This window comes from Carlito syrichta, unplaced genomic scaffold (assembly GCF_000164805.1).
Source record: "Carlito syrichta isolate Samal-C Ts95f unplaced genomic scaffold, Tarsius_syrichta-2.0.1 Scaffold126534, whole genome shotgun sequence".
NCBI classification, from domain to species: domain Eukaryota; kingdom Metazoa; phylum Chordata; class Mammalia; order Primates; family Tarsiidae; genus Carlito; species Carlito syrichta.
The window spans coordinates 332,961-341,402 of record NW_007070630.1 but is presented as its reverse complement, the minus strand read 5'-3'; the positions used below and the strand labels follow the sequence as shown (position 1 = coordinate 341,402).

At 45.6% G+C, this 8,442-nt stretch overlaps 1 protein-coding gene across 1 annotated transcript in view; it reads right to left on the bottom strand.

The window, feature by feature from the left end:
• Positions 1-8,442, bottom strand: part of KDM4C (lysine demethylase 4C) — a 311,749-nt gene that overhangs the window by 7,725 nt on the left and 295,582 nt on the right. The window lies entirely within an intron of this gene.

Here is an 8,442-nt window from a genome sequence, read left to right as displayed (position 1 = left end):
CGCGTCCGCGAGGGCGTGCCCCGGGAGGGTGCCGGCCCGAAGCTCCGCCTGCCGGGAAGCCCTCCCCGCCCCACCAACAAGCCCGGGAGGGCAGGCGCGGTCTCTCAGTCGGACGCGGGACGCTACAGAGCGGCCTTCGCTCGCCACCGCCCGCCTGCCGCTGGCCCCTTCCTGACTGCACATCGCAGACGCCCGAGAACCCAGGCGCACCCCCCGACCCTCGCGCAGGCAGCCCAGTGCTTCGCAGAAGGGTGTGCACGCGTCGCCGCCTCCGCCTGCAGCACCCGTGATGCTTTCTCGGCAGCCGGAGTGTGACGTCCGCCGTGACTTCCTCTGGACTGCCTGGCGGAATTCTTGGCTTCCTTTTCCGGGCTTCCCAAGCACCTTATCCATGTCTTTGGTTAGCCCATCTTTTTTTTTTAAGGCTGAAGCCCCACCCTGTCGCCCAGGCTGGAGTGCCGCGGCAGGACCGTGGCTGACCTCGGCCTCAGCCTCCCAGGCTCAGGTGATCCTTCCGCTTCAGCCTCCCGAGTAGCGAGACCACAGGCACACGCCACTATGCCCCGCTCACCTTTTCATTGTTTTGCAGAACGGGGTATCACGATGTTGCCCAGGCTGGCGTCAAACCCCTGGCCTCAAGTGGTCCTTCCACCTCAGCCTCCCAAAAGTGATGGGATTGCAGGTATGAGCCGCCACGCCTGGCCCAACCATCCTATCACACTAAGAGCCTGGGCTCTGAGCCAGATGGCCTGGTTTCACACTTTGGCTCTTCTACTTACTACTTGGGCAATACAAAGCTAGTTTCCTCATCTGGAAAGGGAGGAGGAGAGGGAGGGAAGGAGGGAGGGAGGAAGAAGGGAAAGAGGGTGATAGTAGTACAGACTGTATATCCCTTCTCCAAAATGGGAGAGAACAGAATGTTCTAGGAACAGAAACATTTTGGATTTAAGATTTTTTTCCCCAAAATTTGGAATATTGACAGTATACTTCCTTGTCAATCGAATTTCCCAAATCTAAAACTCCAACGAGCATTTCCTTTCAGGGTCATGTTGGTACTTCCGAGGTGTCGAGTTTGGGACCAGTCCCACTTTCGAGCGTGATGCTCAGGCTGAACCTACCAGGGATGGGCTTCAAAGATGAAATAGAGAGAATCTGTCAGACTTTTAGAACACAGTTCACAGGGCTGTGTGAAATAAGGGCTTGTCACCATTATCTCATCAAGAAGCATCCGTCTGCTCGAAAGAGGTGTGTGAATGAGGTCTGCGGGGGAAAATGGTTGAAGTTGGAGTGAGAAGTTAAAAAAAGACGTTTATTTCAAGGATGTTTCATGGTCTCCCCATCTATCGAAATACACAGTTTCAAGGCAATCTAATTAAAATTCAGTATTTTTGTTCATCTGGTTAAACGAGTGCTGCAATAAGAAAGGAGAGGTGAATACTATGTCTGCCAAATTTATTTTTAAACAGTTTCTATCAGATACTGAAAGTGTTAGAGAAGCGGCTTCATTTTCCTTGGTTTCAGTTCAGTTTAAAAATCTTGGGACAAGGTCACAGTTTTTGAGGTTTCTCACTCCACTCGCAGCCTTTCTTCAATAGATTTAAAATGTTTTCCAATGTGAACTTTGCTCTCAAAGAAAGGGAGCTGAAAAACAGCGCCCATCCTCTGGAGGAGTCTGTGTATCATAATCGGGCTCTGGCGCTCAGCAGTCAGGGCACAATTCAAACCCCAGCTCCAGCCAAAACCATGTAAGAGAAGAGAAGAGGCCAGGCTCGGTGGCTCTAGCCTGTAATCCCAGCACTCTGGGAGGCCGAGGTGAGTGGATTGCCTGAGCCCGCTGGTTCGTGACCCACCTGGCAACTTGACAAGACCTCATCTCTACAACAAATCAAAAATTAGCCAGGCATGGTAGAGCATACCTGTAGTTCCAGCTACTGGAAGGCTGAGGTGGAAGGATGCCGGAGCCCAGCAGGTTGAGGCTGTGGTGGCCGGGAGTGGCTATTGCACTCCAGTCTGGGTGGCAGAGTGAGACTAACTCCAAAAAAAAAAAAAAGAAGAGAAGAAGTAAGAGAATTTTTGAGAAAATGTCCAAATCTTGTATTTGTCTGAAAGTCCACAAGACTGAGATCCAAGTCTCTGTACTACACTCTAAGGTGACACGGGTCAATGATGTCAACATACCTCATGCCTTGTATTTACAGTTTACTTTAGTGTTTCTCTGCAGGAAAGTAAGGATTTTTTTTTTGTCTTGTTAAATTAAAGGAGTTTAAGTGATTTTGAACGTGGGAAAATGTTGGAGCTAACTGCATGGCCCTCAGGAAAAACAAAATTAAGACACTTAAAATTTCCATCAAAAACACAATTCAAACACATGGAATGAGACATACCAAAAGACGACTTAGTGGCCGCTGTGACTGATGTGGCCCCAGGACAAAAGTAGGTAGCACACTCAGGAAGCAACACACAGTAATGTGCATCCTTCATGCCACATCAGGGCCCTAACAGAGCTCCCGCAAAAAGAACCTGGGCTCCTTGATGAAGCACCGATTGCAAGTTTAGTGCAACAGAAAGCAAGACAACTGTGGCGTTTTCTGGTGAAAGATAGCAAAGACAGTTTCAAAGATGCCTGGAAGTGGTTTTAAATGACGAAAAAAGAAGCCACCTAGAAGAGGCTCCAAACAGTCCAAGTGGGGCAGGAGCATCAAGAAGAAAACTACGGTCCCCTGGTCCTCACTGGACTTACCCCAGACCAGAAAGGATGATGATGCTCGAAACAGTCACGTAAGATAAAGCGTAGCGCAGCAAAGTGCTGCCTACTGAGGCAGGCTACCTGAATCCTGCTTAATGACAAAACACACCGTACGACCACCCATCTCGGGTCCAAGGAGCACAATATGGGGAAATGCATGATGCATATATTGTGAAAATAATGCTGGCCTTCCAACCAAAAAGTCTACTGGAATCTACTGCGTTGAAAAATATACTCCAGAATCTGGGTTGATGCTGGGAAAACAGGATTTCTGGAAACTCAAAAAGTGGGAGAGAGAGAGACATGGTTCAGGGACCCCTCCCTTTCCCTAGTTGAGTCTTGCTGACCTTGATTTTGGTTTAAGAACTAGATCACCTTCATACGCATAAAAATTGTATTAGATGAAGAGCATGGAGAGTCAGGTTTCCTTGATGAATCCCAAGAGAAAAGTTTGTGGTACACCAAAAATATGCATTTAGTTTCGGGTCTGCCAACACCCTACACACAGACAACTGGATATGCCCATTAGGGAAATGGGTCACAGGGACAAGTTTTGTTATAAAAGCTTGCAATCACTTCTACCCTCTTTAGTAAATCTACTTCTGCTATAATTCTATGTACTTGGCTAATGAAGCGGGAATCTTACAGGAGGAGCGAATGTTCTGGGGTTGCTCCCTGTCAACCTGAAATGTTGCTTGCCCTTGTATAATTAATGAATTTGGATCAAAGTATACTGATTTCTTAATTTTTTTTAGTATTTTTTCAATACTGGCTACTGAAAGCATAATATGCTACACAACATTCTCCGTGATAAGAACTCCTATTCTAGGGTTTAGAGTTTAGGGACTTCAGTCACCCATTTTTCCACAGTATTGAGGCCTGGAGGTGTTTTGGGATGCTAAGTAAGGTTTTATGTTGTTAGTGATGACAGGCATCTCACTCCCTCATCACCCTTGAGTTGGTTACACAAGCACAGGCGAAGCAGGAGTGCTATTTTGCACGAGCCCATACCCTCCTGTCCTGAAAACCCTGTGCAGTGATCAGACAACACAGCCTTTCATGAATCTGACCTGGGGGACAGAGGCTGGGGTTGAACAAGGGCTCAGTTCTATTAATGAGATGAGGGCCAGGATACAGCACGGAGGCCCACCAGACAGCAGACTGCCGAGACAAAGCAACCTTCCAGCATCAGAGGCAAACTCAGAAGCCACCTTGCCTGCTGCTTCCCCTTATGTACACGAAGAACACAGCCCTGACTCAGGCGCACGTGGGAAATGCCTAAAAGCACTGGCTCTCGTTCTTCTCCACTAATCCCATTTCCTGGCACTAGAAGGTTATTCCAACAAATCTATGGAAGCAGCCCCAATGGACAGCCAAGCGCTCATTGCTGAAAATAAGAAGACAACACCACAGTACGCCCTGTCCTACGATCCAGTTAAAATTAAAGAGAAAATATAAATCAGGTATGCTAGCTCACACCTATAGGTCCCAGCACTTTGGGAGACCAAGGCAGAGGATTGGTTGAGACCAACTGGGGCAACATAGCAAGACCTTGTCTCAACATACATAAATACAAAATAAACAAACAAGCAAATCAATAAAAAAAATTTTTTTTAAATAGCCGAGCGCAGTGGCATGCCTACAGTCCCAGATACTCAGGAGGCTGACAGGAAAATCACTTGAGCCCAGGAGTTGGAGACTGCGGTGAGCCATGATCACAGGAAGAAAGGAGGGAGGGAAGGAAGCAGAGAAGGAGGGAGGGAGGAAGGGAGGGAGGGAGGGAAGGAAGATACACAAAGATACACGAAGCAGTTTAAATTGGCCAAGACAATGTTTTCTGCATAAAAGTGCTTTCTCTTCTTTCAGTAGTTGTCTGTCTCCATGTCAATAGCCATGAATTCTAGGTTTTCTAAAACTATGAAGGAAACTAATTTCTCAAATATCCTCTTTTTCTAGGGGAAATAATATTGAGAAAAATCATGCACTTCATATAAGATACTGTAAAAAGAGGTCGTGTTCATTGCAATGAACTGATATATGAAGTGCAAATCATTCTTGATGCTCCTACACTGAACACATAGACTATTCTAATCTAACCTAAAGGTGGTACAAAACATTCCAGAAAAAGCAATCTGTGCATGCCATCTTTCTCACCTATGCTGCCCTCTGTTATTCGGATATGCCTTCTACTGGGGACTTGTTTAGTTTACCGGTGTAAGGAGATGGCCCCTGTGTTGGCTATGATTTACAGGAAGTATACAGTTTATGTATAGTGGATTGTTTGCTTTGATGAAAAATGTTAAGGCTCCCAGTTTCAAAACTATTTTACTATTTATTGTGTTCACTGTCTTCTTTACAAATATCTGTACAACATTCAAATGAGTCAGTTGGGAATATATCCAAATGCAACCTTAAGAAATGTAGCCAGAAAACAGGTCGCACTGGATCGAGACAAAGGGTGGTAAAACATACAGCATGACCAGACACACAAACCATTGTGCACATGCATGAATGGGAATCATGAATGGAACACATGAATGAGAATGACCTGACACCTGAAAGACAGCAGTGCCACTCAAAAAAGATTTTGGGCTGGGTGTGGTGGTGCATGCCTGTAGTCCCAGTTTTGGAGGCCAAGGTGGGAGGACTGCTAGAGCCCAGGAGTGGAAGACCAGCCTGGGCAACATAGCAAGACCGAGTCCCTACAAAAAAAATTAAAAATTAGCCAAAAGTGGTGGCAGGCACCTGGAATCCCAGCAACTCGGGTGGCTGCGTCCAACACTCCAGGCATGCATCTGATTTCCCTCTACATCTAGATTCAATGTACAATTAGCATTTTTTAAGTGGGAGTTGAGGATGCGGCTTAACTGATCAAGAAGTTACACACAAACATACACAGTGGAAGAGAGAGAGGAGGTGGAAGGATAGCCTGAGCCCAGGAGGTTGAGGCAGCGGTGAGTTTTGATTGTGCCACTGAACTCCAGCCTGGGTGACAGAGAGACCCTGGCTCAAAAAAAAAAAAAAAAAAAAATGCTGAAAACATTGGCAAATTCATACTAAAATTTAGGTTGAGATAACAGGGATCTGGTGTACAATTTATGTTGCACACCCTTTTCCATTTTTAAGAATTTTAAAGTTGCCCTTTTTTTTCCAAATGCCTATCTTTCTAAAGTATGCTTCATGGAATAATGCACTATAGTAAAACAGATGAATTTTTATACAATTATCCAAAATGACTTTACATGCAAAGCTTAATAGCATAGAATAAGCTCATATATTTAAAATAATTTACGATATCAATGGAATAGTGGAATTTGCCTTAAAAATAGTCCTTCTGAATGCATAAAACATATAATTGGGAAGAAGAGAAAAATAAGGGAATCAAAACCGTTATTTTGATAGTGAGGAATAAAGTGAGTAAGAAGGGAGAGCCCACTGGAACAACTGGGCTATGCTTCGCTTCACGTAATTTCGATGTGTATCTTCCACTATTCTGTAAGACAACTACACCAGGCTTCCATGTTAGCCTGAATTTTATTTTATGCTTTTCATTGCTAGGAATCAGTAACTGCCCAAAACGCTCAAATAACCAAGGCATGGTTGAGAACACAGACGAACTCCAGGTTCTGCTCTAAGAAGCATATCCCCAGCATTCACAGTTGACACAAAGGGAAAGCTTTGAGGGAATCTGAACTTTTCTGTGTTTGATAAGGGAAGAACACTTAATGCAACAGGGGCAGTTACAATGCCTTTCAGCAAAGTTGCCAGATTCTACGAATTTCTTCTGGTTAGTTCCCGAACATTTTGGGGGAAGAATCCATACTTGGAGTCTAATGGAAGAAGAATGGGTAAGTGATAGCTACGAGAAACATATTTCAGAAAAACAGCGCTCACAGTGCTTCCCCCTAGAGAACCTAGCCGAGGCAATTTACGAACATTAAAATGCTTCCCTCATAAGGAAGAGAGGCCACGGGTAATGTCATCAATTACATGATATTTTCCCCACTTTTTACAAAGCCGGCCAAATTTAAGGTGGATCTGAGGGGGCGGGTAGTTTCTAAATCAGCTCAACGTCAGATATTTTCTTTTCTACCATCATTTATAAAACACATTAGTAACCTACACCTGATTGAACCACACATCAGAGTTAAGAGGAATGCGGTTCTGATTAAACACCTGGATCTCTTTAGTAGCAACTTCAAAATAATCACCCGTCACCACAGAGTTTTGGAATATTCAAAAGGTAACGTATGATCCCAGCCAAACTGGAGATGAACACCTCCGGCAACATTTCAGGTTTGGGGCTTGGAACTCAACAAGTGATAAGAGTATAGGCTGAAAAGGCAGTTACACCCCAGCACCTGCCACTCATTAGCTGCGTCTATTTGGGTGAGGCACTGAACCTCCCTGAACTTAGGCTTCTTGTCTACGAGACAGGAAGAAATGCTACTCATGTGGGGCCCAGTTCACCTCACAGTGGACCCACGGAGGGCAGGGGGCAGAAGCAGAAGTGGTCATGATGCAACATCCATTTCTGCTGGGAACTGAAAACAACACGGTGGAGTGGGATTCCATGTTTTACAGGCAAGGGAGCTGAGGCTCAGAGCTAAGGATCTGCCGCATCTCAGCGTGAACACCAAGTGCTCACTTCAAGGTCATGGCCTTGTTCACAGGATGAAAGCATCCGCTGGGTCAACGAGAGAGCTCACGCTATCAACGGCTCGCCAAAAATGGCAAAGCACCACAATAACATCATGTGTCCCTATTATTATTATTTTTTGAGGTGGAGTCTCACTCTGTCACCCAGGCTGGAGTGCAGAGGCATGCTCACGGCCACCCAGCGTCGGCCTGCTGGGCTCCGGAGATCCTTCCACCTCAGCCTTCCAAGGAGCCAGAAATACAGGCCTGCACCACAATGCCCAGCTAAATTTTTTGATTGATTGTAGAGAAGGGCTGGTCTGGAACCTGAGGGCTCAGGCAGTCCTCTCGCCTCAGCCTCCCAGAGTGCTGGGATGACCGGCGTGAGCCACAGTGCCCGGCCAGCATTGTATTACTATCACTTTGTAAATTGCCAAAATGTATTTTCTACTGAACACACAGTACTGCTCTTAGCAAGAGTATGTCATCTCCAGAAACCAATGAAGAGGCATGAATAAATATGCAAATCAAGACGCAAAACAAGGGAAAAACATAGAAAATAAAATAGCTGGGCTCGGTGGCTCAGCCTGTAATCCCGCACCTTCAGGAGGCTGAGGTGAGAGGATTGCCTGAGCCCGCGGGTTCGAGACCCGCCTGGGCAGGCGAGACCTCATCTCTACAATAAATCAAAAAATTAGCCGGGCGTGGTAGCGCACGCCTGTAATTCCGGCTACTCAGAAGGCTGAGGCGGAAGGATCGCCGGAGCCCAGCAGGTCGAGGCTGCGGTGGCCGGGAGCGGCCACTGCACTCCAGTCTGGGCGACAGAGTAAGACTCCAACTCAAAAAAAAAAAAAAAAAAATATATATATATATATATATATATATATATATATATAAGTGCACTGTCTTCTGTCCTCCAAAGTGTCTGATGATAAATCTGATGTTAATCCTATTGACGATTCTTTGCATGTGACAAGTCAATTCTCTCTTGCTTATTTCAAAATTTTGTTTATGTCTTTCAACAGTTTGATTACAACATATCTCAGTGTGAGTCTCTG